The sequence below is a fragment of the Sphaerodactylus townsendi genome, linkage group LG09, assembly GCF_021028975.2.
Source record: "Sphaerodactylus townsendi isolate TG3544 linkage group LG09, MPM_Stown_v2.3, whole genome shotgun sequence".
NCBI lineage: Eukaryota > Metazoa > Chordata > Lepidosauria > Squamata > Sphaerodactylidae > Sphaerodactylus > Sphaerodactylus townsendi.
In genome coordinates this window covers 83,857,793-83,881,922 of record NC_059433.1, presented here as the reverse complement: position 1 = coordinate 83,881,922, position 24,130 = coordinate 83,857,793, and positions in this window count along the sequence as shown.

Below are 24,130 nucleotides of genomic sequence, written 5' to 3'. Positions count from 1 at the left end.
CGTACATGTAATTTTGTCAAGCCACAGCCAACTTACGGCAACCCCATAGGGTTTTCAAGGCAAAATACATTTGGGGATGGTTTGCCATCGCCTACAACCTGAGAAGTGTGACCAGCCCAAGGTCACCCAACAGGTTTCATGTTGAGGAGTAAGAAATTGAACCTAGTTCTCCAGATTAGAGTTTGCCACTGCCCAACTCTGGCTCTCTATATGCTATATATACTACAGACTGATGCTAACCACTAAACCATAGTGGCATTAATTATTGTGCAGTTGCAATCAATGAATGTTAGATAATCCACATTAATTAAAACTGTGCCTCCATATATAGCAGCAAAGAGAAGATCTGTGTTTCTGAGGTAAAAAAATCCCACAGCCACCAAACTGAGCGAAACAAGATATTAACTGTATCTGTAGCAATTTCCTATAAAACATACCAAAAAACAATAGGAGGCTGCAAATCTGAAGAAAGTTGAGGAACTAGTACATATTTTATTTATTTTAATATTTTTGTTGACCGTTATCTTCCTAATATAGGAATCTAATAGGGCAGATTAAAACTGTATCTATATGACCTACAGTAAAATACCAAATATAACAAATACAAAAATCTGTGAACCTACTATGGAATGTTTAACTTGTTCCAACTTTGATATCTAAGCATAAGAGCTATTGATAATGCAAAATTCTTCCCTGTAGAGGAAGATAATGATATATCCATATGCTAATTACCATCTAGCCAAACTACTGGATTGAAATTTGGCACAGTTAAATTTAATTTAAGGATACTGTCCAAAGTTCAGAATTTTAACTCTAATCCAAAGAGGATAAATGACTCTTTCTGCATAACAAAACAATGCTCTTCAGTGAATAGTCACTAAACATAGTGAGTTGGGGACATTTTCAGAGACTACTGAGAAAACATTCCAGAGCACACAGCTGGAAGCCTACCATGGCAGCTCAGCCAGAGGGGCCCAGATGAACCTGTTTGCTTCCTGCCTTGGATTCTGTGCATGTATATTTTAAAAACTATGCATCTTTGTGTCACTTATTGTTAAAACTCTTGTCAGAACACACACCAACTTTCTGCAGTAGAATTTAGCTGCTTAATTGCAGTGGGCCTACTCCCTTTGAAAGATCACAGTTGTTGGGAGCAACTCAGCATATGTTCTCACTGTCTCTACAGCTTTTCCATTAAAAGTAGTATTGCCTCGTCCACCAACAATGTGTGGACAATAGTTTAACCTCCAGCTAGTGGTGTTGTGAGAAGTCAAAACCTTAAATGGAGACAATGTCTGTCAGAATACTGCACAAGCTGTATTTGTACATTCTTACAAAAGGGCACCAGGATTAAAAATATATATATCAGTCATGCTACTCTGATGCTTCATCCTACTCTGTCCAGGTTTTTGATGACAATAGCACATGTGAGTGTCCCATCTCTCAGAAAACCATCAAAACCAGGTTTCTTACAGACTAGTAGGAATTTGCACATATTTATGAAATTCCGTAACTGCTGAAAATGACTATCTTGTGTATTAAAAAGATTAATCTGTCTACCACACACTCCAAAAAGCCCACAATTCCATGAGAGCGATCACTGTCTCCCAAGAAACACAGGGTATTGAAGATTACTATAAATAATCTGAGGAAAAATATAAAAGGGATGGTCTGTTTGCCCTTAAAAGTTTATATTATCCTAGATGGAGGCGAGGGTAGGATTTGATTTGAAGATCACAATCTTTTCAGTCCAGGATGTTAACATTTTTAAGGGCTCAATTGGTTTCAAGCGAATAGAGTGCTGGGGAGGGGAATTATTAGAATTGGAGGATCAGGGTATGCCGTGATTCTAATTAATCACACACCTTGAGGACTCTTTCACAAAAGGGACCAGAGCCCCAACAGTTAATCCTGGAACTGGGAGTAGGATTAGGTGCACCACCGGATGCACACTCCCTACCAGAGTTTACTCATACCTTTCACAGGCAGAAAGAGGTAATAATATCTCATCCCTGCATTATACCACTTCAGTTTGGGGCCAGCAAATTTTAGCAAATTTAGGGGCAAATTAGATGATATTGCATCCATGAGTCTGCCATGGGAGTGAGGTGCCATTTTAGAGTTTGATTTTTTACTTTTAAAACATTGGTGGGGGGATCCTTTATGGGAGCCCTTCAGGGGTGGCCGGTTTAAAAATTAATTAAATACATAAATACATAAATACATAAATACATAAATAAATAATATAGGTGTGTGTGTGTCAGGAACTCATGTCTCTTTCTCTGAATTGCAGCTCTGAACTGAAACAGACTTTTGTGACATTTTTGAAAATAAAAAGGCTCTAAAATGGTACCCATCTTCATGGCAGACTTTGGGAAATGGTGCCATCAAATTAAATACTTGGCCTCAAACCTCAGCAATCGGCAATTGTTGAAAGCAGAGCTGAGTCTAAGCAGAATTCTACAGTCTGGCTACTTTTGGAATAAGTTCAAACTTTGGCTTTTTACTTAGGAAAGAAATAGTTGTTCTTTATTGTGAGAAAACTCCATACTAGATAGAAAAGGCAGGTAAAGCACAGCAAAAGCTTCTTGCTGCCTATCTAAGCTAGGATGGAGAAGGACTATAGAAAGCATGACCAGTCCTCATGGGGGACAGAGGAAAAGAGAGAAGGGACCAGAAGGAAGGAATCTCAGAGAGCCACATTTTTGGTAACAAAGGTATGGCAGGACTGGACAAGCAAAAAGTCAAAGAGCATTCTATCTACCCCCTATACTCTCTACCGCCCTCCCCTGGGACTCCAAGGTCTGTGCCAGCACTACCTGACATAGCACAATCCATTCCTTTCAACAGTTGTAGTATAGCATTATCCACTAGAAATGTGGCCAGAGGGAACCTGGCAATTTTAACATGGTGGAGGTACAGTACTTACTAATACTGAGTACCAGTACTTTTTTTCAGGGCTAGAAAATCAGCATGAAAAAGCCCAGTGCATATTTGAAAAAGTGAGTCGAAATAAAATCGGAATGCATCAAGATCCACTCACACCACTGCTTAGACCTCACTGCTAACCTTACATTAGGCACCACAGCTTCTCAGTTTCAGACTATTTATACCCTGAGCATGATAATATTGATCTACTTTACGAGGTTGTCGTAAGGATAATCAGATAATGCTCTGTGTTATCAGTATCTTTATCTGTATACTTTAAGAAAGTATCTGTTTCTTAAAAGGACTGCAGCAATCCCCTCTTCTGCCATGGACTACTGAGCTCTCAAAAATGCTATTCCTAGTCATCTGGGAACCCACAGGAACAGCCTAGAGGGAATCTGCAAAAGGAGAGGGAGGAAGTGGTGGAAACTGGCACAATCTTATATGTGCATACCTTATTTTACCCTCCCTCTCAAAAGCCCTGTAAATACTTTACTGAAAAATATCTGCATCCAAAATATTCAATGTATACACAATGCACTTATAATTTTAAAGGTGTGTTTAGTTCTAAAATTGTATATTTTATATATAAGGTATATATAATTTTATATATATAAGGTAAATTCACAAGTGGGATTGAATTCAAACTGTTTTCCAGAATTTTGAACATTCTGACGAAAACTCATCACTTCCCATGGTTCAATAGCTATATGAATGAGACCTCCTGTTTTTAAATTGCTGTAAGTGGTCTACAAATTATCCGGTCAAAAGTGAGCAGCAGATTTTCCAAGTTTGTGGACAAAAATAAATTATTTAGGATGGCGAAGTCCTACCAAATAGACTAGGAAGACCTCCAGAACATTCTCTGCAAACTAAGGGAACAGAAACAAAACAGCCTGGACAGCTCTCCTTCCCTCTGTCGTTATTGGAAGTCATTGCCTGGACTCAGAACAAGACAGATCTCCTCAGCTGGAAGACTTGATTTCTCTGGCTACAGGATAGAGCCAAGCTCTGCAGATATTTCTAGCCATTTTCCTCCTCAGATATCTTGCCCCCTTTTCAACCACTTTAAACTCTGCCCCATCCCAATCCATCTCAGCTGGGTAGAATCCCCACCTCCTTCTTTCCCACACTCTGGCCCTCCCAAGTTTTCCTTCATTGTTTCCAATAGAGGTTGGATGAGGGCCCCCTATTTGAGGCCCATAACAATTCAAAAGACAAAAATGTATTTGGGGTGCTGTGTGGTTTCCGGGCTGCATGGCCATGTTCTAGCAGCATTCTCTCCTTTCAACAGAAAGGAAGAAATCATGAAAATGAACAGAACTTGGCTGCCAGTGTTGAAAAACACTACAGTCAAGACAGTGACTAATCAGCTCCAAACAAACACAGGATGACTATAGACAATAAACAATCAAATGGAACAAAGCCCAGGCTACTTCTATTCAGATGCCCTCACCTTGCTATCTTCAGTGTTACTCACATGCTACATACTTCATTGTTACTCACTTGCCAGGCTACTTCTGTTCAGATGCCCTCACCTATTGACCTTGCTATCTTCATTGTTACTCACATGTATATATACTCCACTTGCTTTCCTTTCCTACCATCAGATCCTCTGAAGATGCCAGCCACAGATGCAGACAAAACGTCAGGAGAGAATGCTGCTAGAACACGGCCTTACAGCCCGGAAACCACACAGCACCCAAGTGATTCCGGCCGTGAAAGCCTTCGACAATACATTAAAATGTATTTGTTTGCTTTAAGGGTCCTAAGGGCAAAGCTACACACACACACACACACACACACACACACACACACACACACACACACACACAAACACCCTATATATTACAGCTGACCAGAAATATAGATTAAAAGAAAAAAATCTTACAAGAATTCAGGAACATTAATTCTCTTTGGGTCTAAGGGAGATGGGAGTTTTACTCCTTGTGATCCTCTGCCTTCACAGCTGAATATTTTAATTGCTGAACACCTTTCAAATTCCCCATCTGTTTTGCTTTCAGTCTTTCCCTTGGCAGTTAATAAAAATGAACCCTTTAAAACAATGGTCTCATTATTTTAATGAGAAAATACCACACCCATCTGCAATCTGTGTATTCAAACACTCAGGTCCCAAGAGGAGCAGAGTTAGGGTGCATGTGTGAATGGCTACCTCTGTGCTCTTCCCTTGATTCTCAGGGTTACAGCACTCTGAAGTAACCAACTATGCCAGTGCACGAGTTCCATACTTTCAATAAGGTTAACGCCTGTGTAAAGCTGAGAGCAATCAGGGCTCGCTTGACTTTTTTTAAAATGTCTCCAAACATCACTGAATAACAGTATTACACATTTCTCTTCCTGTGTTCCATGAATACCCAGCTCCTCTCCTTTCTCCGTTTTCATTTTACAATGCTCTAGCAAGCTATATCAGCTGAAAATCAGTTATTTATTAGCAATTTAGGCTATGATAGTCATGAGCAATGAAAATAACTCTCTTAAGCAAGCACTGTTAGTTGAGTCTTTTTTCAAACAGCTGAAAAGCTAGTTTTGCTTGCCGGTAACCAATGGGAGACAGCTGCAGGTCCTTTTCCTTTTTTTTTTGTTCTGCTTTGCCCCGTAAGGTTAATTTTTTTTAAAAAAAAATGAAATGTGATGTTACTTTGTCCTGTAGCATTTGCTAGTTATTCTCACATTCCCCTCATAAAGACACACTTTGGGCTTCAAGAGCTGCTATGGAAGGCAGAGTTCAAGCACATTCTGCAGGCATTTGGAACAATCAACAGCAATTGAATGAGAGATGCGATCCAGTCCCTGATAACACCGAAATGATTTGTTTCATTACAGTAAAACAGTTCCGATGCAAATTGTTAGCATTTTGAAAGCGCGAGCAACAGGGCTATCTTGAGCTGGAGTAAAGTTAATACCACTGGCTGCACTAAGCCCCATCCTCACCGCTTTCTTTCCGAGAATTACCTACTTCATCTAACAAATTCCACATAAAAATTCAGGTCAGGCATCGAAAACCTTGGCTAATACCAACACACCTCCCACTGAAATGAATCATGGAATCACTTGTTTCAAATGCAAGTTTTAAAAGAACACCAAAAGAATCGCCTTGACCTTTTGAAGGGTTCTATTACATTTATAAGCTCGGCAAACTCCTTCTTTCTTTCTCTAACATTGCTTTTGGTTTTGTAACCGTTGGCTCCCTATATAAATCAATCTATATATATAAAAAGCTAACAGTGTTTTTGCTGATGACAGTATACCTCAGTAACTGCTGGGCCAATTCCTCTGAAAATTCCCAGCCCCTATAGTCAGCCAGGCGAGAGTGTTTTTAGATGTTCACATTCCTGAAATTTCACACCTGGCCCAGGTAAAACACCTTTTTCCTGGTGCTCCATGGTGAAGGACATGCAGCTGCCTGTGTGTAACTGTCACCCTTAGAATGTTCGTGCTGCTTAGAATGTTCACTCAGATGGCCAGATATGAGCAGTGAAAACAGTACATAGGCAGTAACTCGAGTGGAAGTGAAACACATACACACACACACACATGAAAGAAGGGAGGGAGAAGAAGAGGAAGAAGAGGAAGAAGAAGAAGAAGAGGAGGAGGAGTCTGGATTTATATCCCCCCCTTTCTCTCCTGCAGGAGACTCAAAGGGGCTTACAATCTCCTTGCCCTTCCCCCCTAACAACAAACACCATGTGAGGTAGGTGGGCCTGAGAGAGCTCCGAGAAGCTGTGACAAGCCCAAGGTCACCCAGCTGGCGTGTGTGGGAGTGTACAGGCTAATCTGAATTCCCCAGATAAGCCTCCGCAGCTCAGGCAACAGAGCTGGGAATCAAACCCGGTTCCTCCAGACTAGATACACGAGCTCTTAATCTCTTACGCCACTGCCAATGAGAGGGAGGGGTGGCATCAGAGATGGGATCCAGCAGGTTCTCACAGGTTCCCGAGAGTAGGTTACTAATTATTTGTGTGTGCCGAGAGGGGGTTAATAATTGGTGATTTTGCCATGTGATTTTTGCCTTAGTTACGCCCCTCCTCTCAGCAGTAGCGCTCAGAACTTGAATCAGTCTAGCAGGAGGTGCACCGGTGTGCGTGGCAGCCTGTGCCTGCGTGCATTTGTTTCCCGCCCAAGGACTGGCGCAGCGGCTGCGTCCTTGCCACAGCCCTGCCTAGGAATGCCCAGCCCATGGAATACCCGGCCACGCCCCCGTTGTTCCCCGCCCAGCCCCATTGGAGCTACACCAGTTTGAATCCCACCACCATGGCAACCTGTTACTAAAATTTTTGGATCCCACCACTGGGTAGAATGGAAGGGAAGAGAGGGAGGGAGAGGAAAGGGACAGAGGGGGAGGCATGCAAGGGAAGAGAAGTGAGAGAGGGGAGACAGTGAAGGGTGGCATGCAAGGGAGGGGAGGCAGGGGGCCCAGCATCTTGATATGACCCATCCACCCTAACAGAGGAAAAGGGAAGGGAAGGAGGGGGAGGGGTTGCATGCAAGGGAAGAGAAGTGAGGTAGGGGAGACAGTGAAGGGTGGCATACAAGGGAGGGAAGGCAGGGGGCCCAGCATCTTGATATGACCCACCCACCCTAGTGGAGGGAAAGGGAAGGGAGGGAGGGGGAGGGGTGGCATGCAAGGGAAGAGAAGTGAGGGAGGGAAGAGAGTGAGGGGCGACATGCTAGGGACAAGAGGGAGTGGCCAGGCACCCTAGATTCCCTGAATACTGCGGTTACAGTTAAGAAAACCAGGCATGCATTACTCAGGAGTAAGCTCAGTACAGCAACTGTGACATACTTTGAATGGCTGCGTCACGCCCCTCAGAGGGTTTCCTCAGAAGTGACACCCAGAACTGCATATCCGGACACCCCCTGGATGTCCGGACAGCCCCCTTGCCTGTCCGGATACCCTCCTGCGTGTCCTGACAGCCCCCCTGCAGGTTCGGACGGCCCCCCTGCATGTCCGGACGGCCTCCCTGCGTGTCCGGACGCCCCCATGCGTGTCCAGACGGCCCCCTTGCCGGTCCAGACACCCTCCTGCGTGGTCGGACGCCCCCCATGTGTGTCCGGACGGCCCCCTTGCCGGTCCAGACACCCTCCTGCGTGTCCGGATGCCCCCCATGTGTGTCCGGACGGCCCCCTTGCCGGTCCAGACACCCTCCTGCGTGTCCGGATGTCCCCCATGCATGACCGGACGGCCCCCTTGCCGGTCCAGACACCCTCCTGCGTGGCCGGACGCCCCCCATGTGTGTCCGGACGGCCCCCTTGCCTGTCCAGACACCCTCCTGCGTGTCTGGGCGCCCCCCATGCATATCCGGACGGTCCCCTTGCCTGTCCGGACACCCGCCTGTGTGTCCGGACGCCCCCATGCATGTCTGGACGGCCCCCTTGCCTGTCCGGACACCCTCTTTCGTGTTTGGATGGCCAGCTTGCCTCTCCGGACACCCGCCTGCGTGTCCGGACGCCCCCCATGCATATCCAGACGGCCCCCTTGCCTGTCCTGGTTGTCTGGATGCCCCCCTGCATGTCCGGGCGGCCCCCTTACCTGTCCGCACACCCTCCTGCGTGTCCGGATGCCCCTCATGTGTGTCCGAACAGCCCCCTTGTCTGTCCGGACAGCCTCCTGTGTGTCCGGACGCCCCCCATGCATGTCCAGACGGCGCCCTTGCCTGTCCGGACAGCCTCCTGCATGTCTGGACGCACCCCCTGCATGTTCGGACGGCCCCCTTGCCTGTTCGGACACCCTCCTGCGTGTCCGGACGCCCCCCATGCGTGTCTGGATGGCCACCGTTCCCTTCCGGACACCCTCCTGCCTGTCCATACGCCCCCATGCGTGTCCGTACTGCCCCCTTGCCTGTCCGGACACGCTCCTGCGTGTCCGGACGCCCTCCATGCATGTCTGGATGGCCCACTTGCCTGTCCAGACACCCTCCTGCGTGTCCGGACGCCCCCCATGCGTGTCTGGATGGCCCCCTTGCCTGTCCAGACACCTTCCTGCGTGTCTGGACGCCCCCCATGCGTGTCCGGATGGCCACCTTTCCCTTCTGGACACCCTCCTGCGTGTCCATACGCCCCCATGCATATCCGGACGGCCCCCTTGCCTGTCCGGACACCCTCCTGCATTTCTGGATGCCCCCCCTGCGTGTCCAGACGGCCCCCTTGGCTGTCCGCACACCCTCCTGTGAGTCCGGACGCCCCCCATGCGTGTCCGGATGGCCCCCTTGTCTGTCCGGACACGCTCCTGCGTGTACGGACGCCCTCCTGCATATTCGGATGCCCCCCATACGAGTCCAGATGGCCCCCTTGCCTGTTCGGACACCCTCCAGCATTTCTGGACACTTCCTGCATGTTTGGACACCCCCCTGGGTGTCCGGATGCCCCCCTGCGTGTCCGGACGCCCCTCCTGCGTGTCCGGACGCCTCCCATGCGTGGCCGGACGGCCCCCTTGCCTGTCCGGACACCCTCCTGCATGTCCGGAAGCCCCCATGTGTGTCGTGATGGCCCCCTTGAGTTTCTGGACGGCCCCCCTTGCCTGTCCGGACACTCTCCTGCGTGTCCGGACGCCCCCATGCATATTCGGACGGCCAACTTGCCTGTCCGTTCACCCTCCTGCATTTCTGGACGGGCCCTCTGCGTGTCCAGACGCCCCCTGTGTGTCTGGATGGCCCCCTGCGTATCTGGACGCCCCCATGCATATCCAGACGGCCCCCTTGCCGTTCCAGATACCGTCCTGCGTGTCCGGACGCCACCCTGCATGTCCAGACGCCCCCCTGCGTGTCTGGAGGCTCCTCCTGCATGTCCGGACGGCCCCCTTGTCTTTCCGGAAACCCTCCTGCGTGTCTGGACGCCTCCCATACATGTCCAGACGGGCCCCTTGCCTGTCCGGACATGCAGGAAGCCCCCATGTGTGTCTGGACGGCCCCCTTGAGTGTCCAGACGGCCCCCCTTGCCTGTCCGGACACTCTCCTGCGTGTCCGGACGCCCCCCATGCACATTCGGATGGCCCCCTTGCCTGTCCGGACACCCTCCTCCATATCTGAACAGCCCCCTGCGTGTCCGGATGCCCCCCTGCGTGTCCGGAAGGCCCACTGCATGTCCGGACACCCCCATGCATATCCGGACGGCCCCCTTGCCGTTCCGGATACCCTCCTGCGTGTCCGGACGCCCCCCATGCGTGTCTGGACGGCCCCCTTGTTTATCCAGACACCCTCCTGTGTGTCCGGACGCCCCCCATGTGTGCCCGGACGGCCCTCTTGCCTGTCCGGACACCAACCTGCGTATCCGGACACCCTCCTGCGTGTCCGGACACCCCCATGTGCGTCCGGACGATCCCCTTGCCATTCCGGACACCCTCCTGCGTGTCTGGACGCCCCCATGCGTGTCCGGACGGCCCCCTTGCCTGTCCAGACATCCTCCTGCGTGTCCGGACGCCTCCCATGCATGTCCGGACGGCCCCCTTCGCTGTCCGGACAACCTCCTGCGTGTCCGGATGCCCCCCATGCGTGTCCGGACGGCCCCCTTGCCTTTCTGGACACCCTCCTGCATGTCCGGACGCTTCCCATGCGAGTCCGGATGGCCTTCTTGCCTGTCCAGACACCCTCCTGAGTGTCTGGATGCACCCCTGTCGTGTCCGGATGGCCCCCTTGCCTTTCTGGACATCCTCCTGCGTGTCTGGACGCCTCCCATGCGAGTCCAGATGGCCTTCTTGCCTGTCCAGACACCCTCCTGAGTGTCTGGATGCACCCCTGTCGTGTCCGGATGGCCCCCTTGCCTGTCCGGACACCCTCCTGCGTGTCCAGATGGCCAGCTTGCCTGTCCGGACACTCGCCTGAGCGTCCGGATGCCCCCCATGCATATCCGGACGGCCCCCTTGCCTGTCCGGACACCCTCCTGTTTGTCTGGATGCACCCATGCGTGTCTGGACGGCCCTCTTGCCTCTCCGCACACCCTCCTGCGTGTCCGGACGCCCCACATGCGTGTCCAGACAGCCCCCTTGCCTGTCCAGACACCCTCCTGCGTGTCCGGACGCCCCCATGCGTGTCCGGATGGCCCCCTAGCCTTTCCGGACACCCTCCTGCGTGTCCGGACGCCTCCCATGCATTTCCGGAAGGCCCCCTTGCCTGTCCGGACACCCTTCTGCGTGTCTGGATGCACCCCTGTCATTTCCGGATGGCCCCCTTGCCTGTCCGGACACCCTCCTGTTTGTCTGGATGCACCCATGCGTGTCTGGACGGCCCTCTTGCCTCTCCGCACACCCTCCTGCGTGTCCGGACGCCCCACATGCGTGTCCAGACAGCCCCCTTGCCTGTCCAGACACCCTCCTGCGTGTCCGGACGCCCCCATGCGTGTCCGGATGGCCCCCTAGCCTTTCCGGACACCCTCCTGCGTGTCCGGACGCCTCCCATGCATTTCCGGAAGGCCCCCTTGCCTGTCCGGACACCCTTCTGCGTGTCTGGATGCACCCCTGTCATTTCCGGATGGCCCCCTTGCCTGTCCGGACACCCTCCTGCGTGTCCGGATGCCCCCCATGCGTTTCCGGATGGCCCCCTTGCCTGTCCGGACACCCTTCTGCATGCCTGGATGCACCCCTGTCGTGTCCGGATGGCCCCCTTGCCTTTCCGGACACCCTCCTGCGTGTCCGGACGCCCCCATGTGTGGCTGGACAGCCCCCTAGCCTGTCCGGACACCCTCCTGCGTGTCCGGACGCCTCCCTTGCGTGTCCGGGCGGCCCCCTTGCCTGTCCGGACATTCTTCTGCGTGTCTGGATGCACCCCTGTCATGTCCGGATGGCCCCCTTGCCTGTCCGGACACCCTTCTGCATGCCTGGATGCACCCCTGTCGTGTCCGGATGGCCCCCTTGCCTTTCCGGACACCCTCCTGCGTGTCCGGACGCCTCCATGTGTGTCTGGACAGCCCCCTTGCCTGTCCGGACACCCTCCTGCGTGTCCGGACACCTCCCATGCGTGTCTGGACAGCCCCCTTTCCTGTCCGGACCCCCTCCTGCGTGTCCGGACGCCCCCAAGCGTGTCCGGACGCCCCCCTTGCCTGTCCGGACACCCTCCTGCGTGTCCGGCGCTTCATGCGTTTCCGGATGCCCTGCGTGTCCGGTGCCTGTCCAGACACCTTCCTGCATGTCCGGACGCCCTCCATGTGTGTCCGGGTCAGTCCGGACACCCTCCTGTATTTTCCTGCTTGTCTGGGATGCCTCTGTCCGGCCTTCCATGCATTTGTCCGGTGCGTGTCCACACAGGCCCTGCCGCGTGTCCTCCTGTGTGTCCGGACGCCCCCATGCGTGTCTGGACAGCCCCCTTGCCTGTCCTGACACCTTCCTGCATTTCCGGATGCCCCACATGCGTGTTCAGATGCCCCCCTTGCCTGTCCGGGCACCCTCCTGCGTGTCGGTATGCCCCCCATGCGTGTCCGGACGGCCCCCTTGCCTGTCCAGACACCTTCCTGCATGTCCGGACGCCCTCCATGTGTGTCCGGATGACCCCCTTGCCGGTCCGGACACCCTCCTGCATGTCTGGACAGCCCTCTTCCCTGTCCGGACACCCTCCTGCCTGTTTGGATGGCCCCCTTGCCGGTCCGGACGCCCCCCATGCGTGTCTGGACGGCCCTTTTCCCTGTCCAGACACCCTCCTGCCTGTTTGGATGGCCCCCTTGCCTGTCCGGACACTCTCCTGCACGTCCGGAAACCCCCCATGCATATCCGGACGGCCCCCTATTTTTCCGGACAGCCTCCTGCTTGTCTGGATGCCCCCCCTGCGTGTCCGGAGGGCCCCCTTGCCTGTCCGGACACTCTCCTGCGCGTCCAGACGCCCTCCATGCATATCCGGACGGCCCCCTATTTGTCCGGACAGCCTCCTGCGTGTCCGTATGCCCCCCATGCATGTCCGGACGGCCCCCTTGCCTGTCCGGACACCTTCCTGCGTGTCCGGACGCCCCCCTCCTGCGTGTCCGGACGCCCCCATGCGTGTCCGGACAGCCCCCTTGCCTTTCCGGACACCCTCCTGCGTGTCCGGACACCCCCCCCATGCGTGTCCGGATGGCCCCCTTGCCTGTCCGGACACCCTCCTGTGTGTCCGGATGCCCCCCATGCGTGTCCGGACGGCCCTCTTGCCTTTCCGGACACCCTCCTGCGTGTCCGGACGGCCCCCTTCCCTGTCTGGACAGCCTCCTGCCTGTTTGGATGGCCCTCTTGCCTGTCCGGACACTCTCCTTCCTGTTTGGATGGTCCCCTTGCCTGTCCGGATACTCTCCTGCGGACGCCCCCCATGCATATCCGGACGGCCCCCTATTTGTCCGGACAGCCTCTTGCTTGTCTGGATGCCCCCCATGCATGTGCGGACGGCCCCCTTGCCTGTCCGGACACCCTGCTGCGTGTCCGGACGCCCCCCATGCGTGTGCGGACTGCCCCCTTGCCTGTCCGGACACTCTCCTGCGCGTCTGGACGCCCCCATGCGTGTCCGGACTGCCCCCTTGCCTGTCCGGACACCCTGCTGCGTGTCCGGACGCCCCCCATGCGTGTCCGGACTGCCCCCTTGCCTGTCCGGACACCCTCCTGCATGTTTGGACGGCCCCCATGCGTGTCTGGATGCCCCCATGCATGTCCGGACACCCCCCTTCATGACCAGATGCCTCCTGCATGTAATAGGATTGTAACCGATTACTGAAACCTGTTATTATTGCAGATTTTTACCAACTACTGAAACTGATTATTACATACTTTGAATGGCTGTGTCATGCCCCTCAGAGGGTTTCCTCAGAAGTGACACCCAGAACTGCCCCCCTGCATGTCCAGACGGCCCCCTTGCCTGTCCGGACACCCTCCTGCATGTCCTGATGGCCCCCCTGCGTGTGCGGACACCCTTCTGCATGTCTGGATTTCCCCCTGCGTTTCCGAACGCCCCCATGCGTGTCTGGACGCCCCCCTTCATGACCTGATGCCTCCTGCGTGTAATAGGATTGTAACCATTTACTGAAAACTGTTATTATTACAGATTTTTACAACTACTGAAACCGATTATTACCGATTACTGAAACCTACTATTACCAATTATTATCAATTACTGGAACAGATTATTACCGATTACTGAAACCAATTACTACACGCCCCCATGCGTGTCAGGACACCCTCCTGCGTGTCTGGACAGCCCCCCTGCATGTCCGGAACCCCCCTGCATATCCAGATGGCCCCCTGAATGTCCGGACGGCTCCTTGGTGTGTCAGGACAGCCCCCCTGCTTGTCCGGACGCACCCTGAGTGTCTGGACTGCCCCCCTGCATGTCCAGATGCCCCCCATGCATGTCCGGACACCCCCTGCATGTCCGCACGGCCCCCTTGCCTGTCCGGACACCCTCCTGCGTGTCCGGAAAGCCCCCCTGCGTGCCTTTCAATTCCCCCCCAAGAGCACACACATCACTGACATTGCACAGTATCAGGCTGCGTGTTTGCATGAGCATGTACTGCTGGCCTCTGCAATTGATTTGCTGCTACTGTTCCTTTCCAATTTCATCACAATAAGCCACAGCAACGCGTGGCCGGGCCACGCTAGTTAGAAATAAGAAGAAGAGTAGAAGAAGAGTTTGGATTTATATTCCCCCTTTCTCTCCTGTAGGAGACTCAAAGGGACTTACAATCTCCTTGCCCTTCCCCCCTCACAACAAACACCCTGTGAGGTAGGTGGGGCTGAGAGAGCTCCGAGAAGCTGTGACTAGCCCAAGGTCACCCAGCTGGTTTGTGTGGCATAGGCTAATCTGAATTCCCCAGATAAGCCTCCACAGCTCAGGCGGCAGAGTGGATAATCAAACCCGGTTCCTCCAGATTAGATACACGAGCTCTTAACCTCCTACACCACTGCTGCTCCTAAGTAGGTTGGTGTCCCCTGTGGCATCTTCCTGTGTTTACTTTGATTCACTCCCTATCTTCCCAAGCAGGGGCTGGTGCTAATATTGCTTATACCAACAGGTGTAATATATGTGTGTGTTTTTTTTCTTTGATGGCTGCATGATGTAATGGTATAGTAGTTAAGAATAGAGGACTCTAATCTGGAGAACCACGTTCAATTCCCCACTCCTTTACAGGTGACCTTGGACCGGTCACAGTTCTCTCAGAATTCTCTCAGTCCACATAGATGCAGGCAATGGCAAACCACCTCTGAACATCTCTTGCCTTGAAAACCCTTCAGGGTCACCATAAATCAGCCGTGACTTCATGGCACACACACACAACAATCTGTAACTAACACTGTGTCCAGGTGTCAGACGCAGGAATTTTCCCTTGTTGCATGTAGTTCTCAGTTTAGGAGAGGCTCCTTGGAAGAAAATATGCTGTGATCTATGGCATTCTTTATATTAGGCAGAGCATATCCCAGTGTTAGCAGCACCAAAACTTGACAGTTCTGGGTTTAATTCATGTATCCGCAATTGTTTTCAGGTAAGGAGGCTCTTTATTCACACTTGATTCAGGGTAGCTTGATTCACCACTATTCTGACAAAATATGCAGTATCCTATCCTGATGGTATAAAATGTTATTAAGTCACAGCCGACATGGCAAATCTGTAGGGCTTTCAAGACAAGTGAACAGAGGTGGTTTACCATTGCCTGTCTATGGCCCTTTCTGCACAGGCCAATAAATACGGGTACATGAGCCCAGTGCAGCCCCGGGCCCTTCACCCAGCTCTGGGCAGGTGGCACCGGACCCAATGTGGCTGGACAATGCTCCTTCACACAGAGGCATGTCTGTTGTGGCTGTCCCTGGCCCTCTCTGCTGTGTTGCAATGCAGCCTGCCACAGACAATCCCTGCAGCCATACCAACACCTCTGGACATCCATGGCCATGCAGGAGAGAGGCAGGGAGGAGGACAACAATAAGGTACAGCCGCATAACGCACCTTGCAGCCATGGCAGTTTGCTCAGCCACGGCTGCAAGGTGCGTTAAAACAAAAGAATCACACAAAGTGCAATTCTTCAATAACTTGGGTTGGAGGGGGAATGCAGAGCGGATCTGCATTAGGATCGGGATCCATGCAAAGTCCCCCCCCCCCACCTGGGTTTTCCACCGGTGTTATCCCGGTTTAATTGGCCCATGTGGAAAGGGCCAAAGAGAAGGAATAGTGGATTTCTTCAAAGGTCTTCCATCCAAATACTAACCAGGGCAGACCTTGGTTTGCTTCCAAGATCCAATGAGATCAGACTAGTTTGAATCATCCAAGTCTGAGTCATCCAAGCATTCTGTCTTTAAACTAGTCTTAGTTTAGTGGTGGCTCATCGTAATAACCATAAGTAGAGGAGACTCCAATGATTTAAGAATTCTAAGTTGATTTCTTTCTGATCTTATCAAAACACTTTTTCTAAAAAAGGAAGTAAGCATCTTTTTTACAACCTTCCTAAACCAATGTACCACTCCCCCTGCCCCATGTAACTGGCTGGCCGTGTGAGAGCCAGGATTCCGTACTTTATGGAGCATGGATCTGATCCAGCAGATCTCTTCTTTTGTTCTTAATATTAAAAATTACTGTGTGAAAAAGAAAAAAAGCCCTTCCCCCCAAAGGGCTTAAAGAATCCATGTTGAAGGAAAGGGTTGGGCCATATGAGGAATCCCAGACCAGGGAAAGCTTTGCACATAGTCAGCCAAGAAAGAATATAGTACAGCCACAGAGGAAGTCCTGAAAAACAAATGTATGGTGGAACTTGTCAATGGTGAGTCATTGTAGGGGCATTAGGGTTCATACCATATCATCAGTTGCCCTCTATATACAGCAAAGTGAATTTTATTTCTGTCCTAGAACCTCTTACCCAAATACAGGCACTGGGATTTTGAACCATTAAACACTCTGATATTCTATACAGATTTTGCTAGATTTTAGTCAGGGTAGGATCCCACAGCAATTTGTGCTGAAGGAAAGGATTTCCAGTGCCTGTCAAGGATGCCTGTGGACCTTAAGCACAAGAGGCAACAACAAAAATACACTCAGCAAAATTTAGTGATAGCTGTAATGCATATCAATCCTCTTGTTCGTGAGTGAAAGAATACCTTGAACACAGTTTGTTCTTATTTTCTATCCATATTGCAGGAATATTGAATGTGTTGTGTTTATTTTTAGTGCTATGGTATTTGTGTTTTGGTTTAAGAAAAAAAGAGATCTCAAGAACAATTTCTGTTCTTCATCTGATTACTGATTGGCTAGTGGCTGCAGCAGTCATAATATAATATAACTGGAAAGTCTGATTCACTGGCTGGCCAGTGATTGTAATCATTGGAGGTGATGTTATGAGAGGTTTTTGATTTATTAAGGGATGTTCCAGTCCACGGTTTGTTTTCAAACTAAATGACAAAGGGATTTCATCACGCTGCCTATCAATCAAGCAATTCAAAAGGCAGATTTGGACTGTTAAATTTGCATCACTCCCTCTCTTCCCTCTTTAATCTGACTTATCTCTTGTGAATGGCATTGGACGTATATAGTTATCCTGGAATGAATATTTTGTTTATGTATATGGAGTCTGCAGATTGCCCACATTAACGACTCTTAACCTTTAGACCGATCTATAAAGACGTAAGAATAAAATGTCAGCATTCATTTGTCATCTTGCAGTAAACTGTCAGCACTTGTTTCTCAACTAAAATAGAATATCTGTGTAAGGATTTATTCGGGGCACTATAATAAAACCAGATAAACATCAACGCATCTCATCATGAAAACTCAACACCCACTATATATACCCTCCATTAACACCTTAAATATGCATCCCTGGTTACATTTCATAGCAATCAAATGGATTTGTTGCTGGAAAATATGTTCCACTTATTCAGTTTTCACTTAGCAATGTGCATTATATAAAACCCATACAAGGAAGGAAGGACTTGGGGGATTCCAAAACAAAACTTGGCACTGGTAGAGTATGTTCCACAGGGACGTAGTAGGCTTTTTACTAGAAAATGAAGACTGTGTTTAATACTGGAAGAGTCACTTAGCTGCTTCAGTCTGCTGAAGAATTTTATGTAGGGTGGTTGCATGGAATTACTTACTGCTGTTGGACACATGTATTCATTTTGCTCTTGCTAGGACTACCTATCTGAACCTGAATAAGGGACAATATGAGTAGACAGAACTTGTGCATGCACTTGATCTCCAAAAAGATTCCCTGGAGGAACGCTTTCTACCCTGGAAGACCTACATACATTAATGAAACTATATTACACATTTGGCTGGTTTTCCACATATGGAAATAAAACTTACAATACATGGTGTGAAAGAGGGATACTCTAGTTTACACCAAAGACAAGCAGAAGTGACCCAGCTTCAAGCAAAGAAGCTTTCTGCCCTTCCTCCAGTACTGTTGTACCCACTTCCATATTCTTCACTTGAAAGTCACCACAGCAGTCCACCCGGATGGGAAATGGCACACTAGCACCCTTTGCTATCTGCTGGGGCCCAGGGCTTCTGGTGAATTCACTGCTGTCCACCCACCTTCTGACACTCACAACCATACCATTCTCCTGACTGCTTGCAAGTGCTTTGTCACTCACAACCCCAGATGCCTAGCATGTGAGTGGCGCAAACAGTAGAGGTGCTATTGTCAAAGGCAAACAGCAGAGGTTCTTTTATAGGCAATGGCAGTGGCACTCCTAGGTATATATCCACTGTCCAGTACCATCAGGGAAAGATTTCTGAGGTGGTGTAGATAGCTGAGAGAGAAGGCAGTGGGAGACTTTGTGAGCAGATGGGGGGAAGGACTAACAGGCCTGTGGGGGCACAGTAGCAGGTAAGGAAGAGGGGCTTCTAAAACTGTTCATCTCTCAAGAAGCCACCCTTTTGTCACTGGTTCCATCTACTAAATTACTCATTAGTGACTAGTGGCTCTCAAGACTCTTGAAAACAAATTAAGTAGGAGAAGAATTTGGATTTATATCCCCCCCTTTTCTTTCCAGTAAGGAGACCCAAAAAAGCCTAAAAAACCCCTTTTCCTTCCTCTCCCCTCAAATGACACCTTGTGAGCAAATTCTGAGAGAACTGTGACTAGCCCAAGATCACCAACAGGAATGTAGGAATGTGGAAATTAATCTGATTCACCAGATAGGACTCCGCCACTCATGTGGAGGAGAGGGGAATCAGACCCAGTTCTCCAGATTACAGTCCACCTGCTCTTAACCATTACATGCTGGCTCTTTGCTGGAAACATTAAACTCCTCCCCTGCTCCACATGTATGCTTCTTTGGTCTTTTGGATTCTGTATAAAATGTTTTGGCCACACGAGAGCACATCTACTCCCTAAGTGTGATATTTTAACTAGAAGAATTTTTATTATGGATCCTGGCCATTCATGGACTTAGTTTCTGAAGCAAAATGGATTTCTAGTTACTGGAATGCCCAGAAACGTTCCAGTTAAAATTAAGGTCTTATATGGAATAAAGACTGAAGTAGCCTAGGGGCTGTATAAATATTCCAACTTGGATTTTAAAACATTATTGCTGTCCATAGCTTTAAAACTGCTAGATTTGATGCCAGTGGCACCGTAGAGACCAATAAGCTTTTTGATGGGGGTGGGTATAAAATTTCAAGAATCAAAAGTCCTTTCATTCGATACAGTCAGAAACTGATCTGATTGCATTCTGACCAGGGGCGTAGCTAGGGGAAATGGAGCCTGGGGCAGACCCTGAGTTTTCCACCCCTCATGGGCCCCTTCGCTGGTCCTGGTGGGGTGGGGCCAGGCAGGGGTGTGCCCAGAGGCCTTTGCTGTCCCTGGTAAGGTGTGCTGGGCAGGGACACACGCAGCCTGGCAGTAGACTTTGCCAGCCTGGCAGGGCTTCTGCTGGGCATGGCATGGGCGCGCACAGCCTGGCAGCGGTCTCTGCCAGGCTTGGTGGGGCAGGGCAAGCGGGGAAGGAGGGGGGTACGGAGGACAATTTTTCACTCCCACGTGACCCCAACGGCGGCCACCTGGGGTGCCTATCCCCACCCCATCCCCTGGAAGCTATGCCACTGGCTCTGACTGTACCTGATGAAGGAGTTTTGACTCTTGAAAACTTATATCCCTCAAAAATCTTGTTTCTCTCTAAGATGCTGCTGGATTCAAATCTAGCCGTTCTACTGCTGACCAACATAGCTACTCCCTGAAATATAGCTTTAATGAATAATGAAACAAAGGGGGCTGGGCAGACCCTGATCTTAGGATGTTGCAAGCAGAAATTTGACGGAGGGAAACACAGGAAAGAGAAAAGAAAAGATTTATCAAAACACTAGAAGGAAAGAAAAATGGGCGAAAAAAATCAGCCCTTAGCACGCACGGACACACATAGCAGGATGGACAGTCTTCTACTACACAATTACGGAGGACAACACTCAAGTCACAAGTTCTATGAATAACACAAATAGAAGGATTTTTTTTTTTTTTACAATTAACTGAGTACCTTAGATCTTAATGTGGCACTCATGGTCTTGGGCAGATTAGTGTGAAATTTAATTTCTGCTAATCTGTCCAAGACCAGGGAAGCACAAAATATACTCTATGCAGTGTTTACCCACTTTTCCGAATATAGATATATGCATGAGCGACAAATCAGGCAGTTTCAGGTTTACTAGAGTGAATATATATAGTCACATTAGCCATGGACTGAATTGCTTCATGGGGGGGGTTGGGGGGGGGAATGGTAGCAACAAGACTTTGACCGTTAGCAAAAGCATATTTATTTTTAACTCCATTTAAAAAAAGAAGAAAGTTAAGAGAAGCTACCTCTTTTACTCACCTCCTTCCTAGAAGTCCTTGATTTTAACTGGAATTATCCTGGGCATTAGACATATTCGTGCAAGGTAGATCTACCAATGCCCATTGGTAAGCTGAATCTTCTTGGTCAGAGACATTATATGCCTGATTTCCACCCCCGCCCCTCGCCCAAAGTAGCTACGGCTTACCTTCTTAGACTCAGCCTCAAATGAAATGAAGCCTGAATACATGTAGCTGCCTTATCCTTTCTCCCCTTCCTGTCCCTTGTAAAACTGTAAGCTCTTTAAGTGAAGGCCATATCTGTTCTTGGTTATACTCTGTGAAGCACCATGTGCAGTGATGGTCCTATATAAATAATGAACATAATGTTGGGAGGGGGGGGGGATCAGGAATTTAGCAACCACCTCCATGGATTCTTCATGAGCATGGCAGAAGGACCCATTAGGAAGCAGTTAGAAACAGGATGCTGGACTGGGCACCTTAGATCTGCCAATCAAGGCAACTATTATGATCTTAAGTAGACTGCAGTTTACATGGCCTCTAAAAGTGCTGCAGAAACATACAGTTATGGGCAGACTGTAACACGTGCATTAGTTTGGTTTTTGGATGGTTAACAATGTGGCCCATTTCGCAAAGGTGATAAGTTTCAGCCACAAAATAGAGCAATTCTCAAGGTTATGTAGAAGTTGGCTTCCAAAACATGAAGAGATGAAATCATAAGAAATCTGTTGGATTCTGCTTAACGCTTTTCACAGAGGAGGAAGGAAATATGAGGCTATATTCTCACTACTTCCATCTCTTGCCAGGGCACACACTGATGCAAATATGGGAGAGGAAGCACAGCTCTCTAATGGCTGCAGCTTTAGTGGAATATGCAAAGCTGCACAGGATCAGGTCAACCATCCATCTAGTACAGGACTATTTGTTGTGCTGCAGCTTCTGCCTGCTGGGACCAGAATCCCAGCTGATACCCGACAACCAACCACCCAGCTGATACCCGACAACCAACCACATGAAAGATGGTCTATGTGTTGAGGGTAGTGTGCAACCCCTGACACTGAAGAGCACATTAAAAACGATAGGTACATTTTCAAATTGCTACAGATGAACAGAGTTTTTGGTTTTAAAACAGTCTGTGCATATGTATGCCTCTGATGAATATGTCTGTCAGATGAACAATTTCCAGAGGCATTGTGAAATGTGTGGATCTTCATGGAGAATAGTTATACACTGTGTGCTGAACAGCAACATCCATAGTAGTCAACTGGTTGTTTAGAAACATTCTGTTAGAATTATGTCCATCCAGACTTATGCCTATAACATCTGGATCCAAAGCTAAGCCCTCAAGATGCAGCGAGCAATAATGTCTGCTGCATAATGTATTGACGTGTGGACAAATACTTACATAGCAGGGTTAATGCAATGAAGAGGCAGACACAGTTGCTTTACTGAAATATATATAGTTCACTTACTAACAGGGAAAAAGGGTAACTTGGAAGAAAACAAGAGACATCTTTCTAACTAGCTAGCACAGCCAGCTTATTGCTTAGACTATTATATGGCTACTACTGAGCGATTGACTGACTTGCAGAGTGCAAACAAAGAACATATATCTAAAGCCTACGTGCAGACCTGCATGTAGCTCACCCAGCCAATAGATATCAATTACCTGGTCACTGACTTCTGACCTCACTAACTAATTACCATGCAACAATTAACTCCTTCATTACTGGATTGTGTGACTGGCACTTGCCAAATCCCATCACGTATTAATATAATTTCTGTAGGAACATTTATTTCCCTTCATATGAACTATGTAGTATGCATTACTAAATGCTGCTGCTGTTTCTTCTGCAATGGGCAGAGTGTTACATTTGCAACATGATAGTGTTGTCATAAACAAGTCGAAATTTGCACACAGGAAATGGATATACCAGTGCATCAAGAACTGTTGGTAAAACAGTTGCCTATAGTTGTGAAAAACCTTCCAGTGTTTTGCTGGGGGGCACCCATTTTGGCTACCCATAAACAAACTGCTAATAGCTTAGATAATGATACCTGGAGCCAATGATGGTCAGCAATAAAGTTGACAATCTTGTTTCATGTAGAAATCACTTTCCAGAGGATACTTGGATATTATAGGTTGGAGACAAAGCTAGCCCTGGTGATTCAGTAAACCTGAATCACCAAAACCCCTGGGGGAAAAAAGCCGTATTTGGCTTTTAAATTTTTTCAGGACCAATAACAAAAATGCAGGGAAAACAAACTGAATAGTAAAAAAATCTAATAACCCTAATAGGAATAGGTATTTGGGTTATCAAGTTTCAACTATTTACAGTCTAAAGGCCCTGTTTTCCACGTGTAGTCCCCAGAAAACCCTTTTAGAAAGCTAGAAAATTGTTTTTTTAAATTGCAGAATTTCTTTCAAACCCCTCCCCTACTTTGCTGGGTCTCTGGTGGGCTTATTGGTGGTGCTCTGGAGGGCTGGTTACAGCCACCCTCCTGCCTCGCTGAAGGCCATAACTGGACTGTTCTCTGCCCTGTGTGTGGTTTCCAAGGCAACAAAGAGGCATTGGGCGAATTCCCACTTGAAAATTGCAAGCGGATCCAAACCTGTTCCTTGTGAATCCGTGTCCTCCTCATCGCAGTTTCTCCCTCTCCACCACAGCGAGCACACAGCAGACACTCCCGGGTGCAGGCATCGTTGCAATCCCCACAGCCATGTGATCGCGCTTCATTGCCCTAATCTGATTGGTTGGTGTTCAGTTGGGTGTTCTGTTAGCCACTGATTGTTCTGTTAGCCACTGATTGGTCGGTGTTCTGTTAGCCACTTCAGAAACACTACCCATTTTTACCCATTAAAAAACCTGTGTGAACGCTGAAGTGCAACCACTATGAATACTTGTCATTTACTGTAAAGCAACTATTTTCTGAAAGTTTTACCGTTAAATCGGTGAACAGGCGATCCTTCACTTGTATTGCACATGCTCAGAAATGTGATCATTCCATCAACCCGGAAGTAGACTGCGCAAGGGTCAAATCAATCTACAGTCGCGTTCCTGGTTAGCAAGCCGGGAGCACTGATTGGCGAAATGCACGTCACGCTCTGGGGCAGGGAACAACTCCAGGTTCCAAACCTTGTTCCTCCCCTCAGAACAGCCGTAAACTGTGGTAATGGGGCCCAACCCACTTGCATCCAGGTTTTGCCGGGACACACATTAATGGGTAAAACGAGCGTCAGAAACGGTTGCTGCCACAGAAGTCATGGGGAGGATGTCGATGAAACCGTGTTAGTAAGTGGCCCGAAACCGTGCTAAGCAGGCAGTGGGAATTCGCCCATTCTCACTGGCAAGTGAAAGGGTCTGCTAGCCAGTGGCTGCCATGCAGTTTTGCAGGGAGCTGCGTTTCTTGCAGAGAACCTTTGCAGAGGGGGAAGGGGGAAGAAATCTGCCAGTGGCCAGTGGAGTTT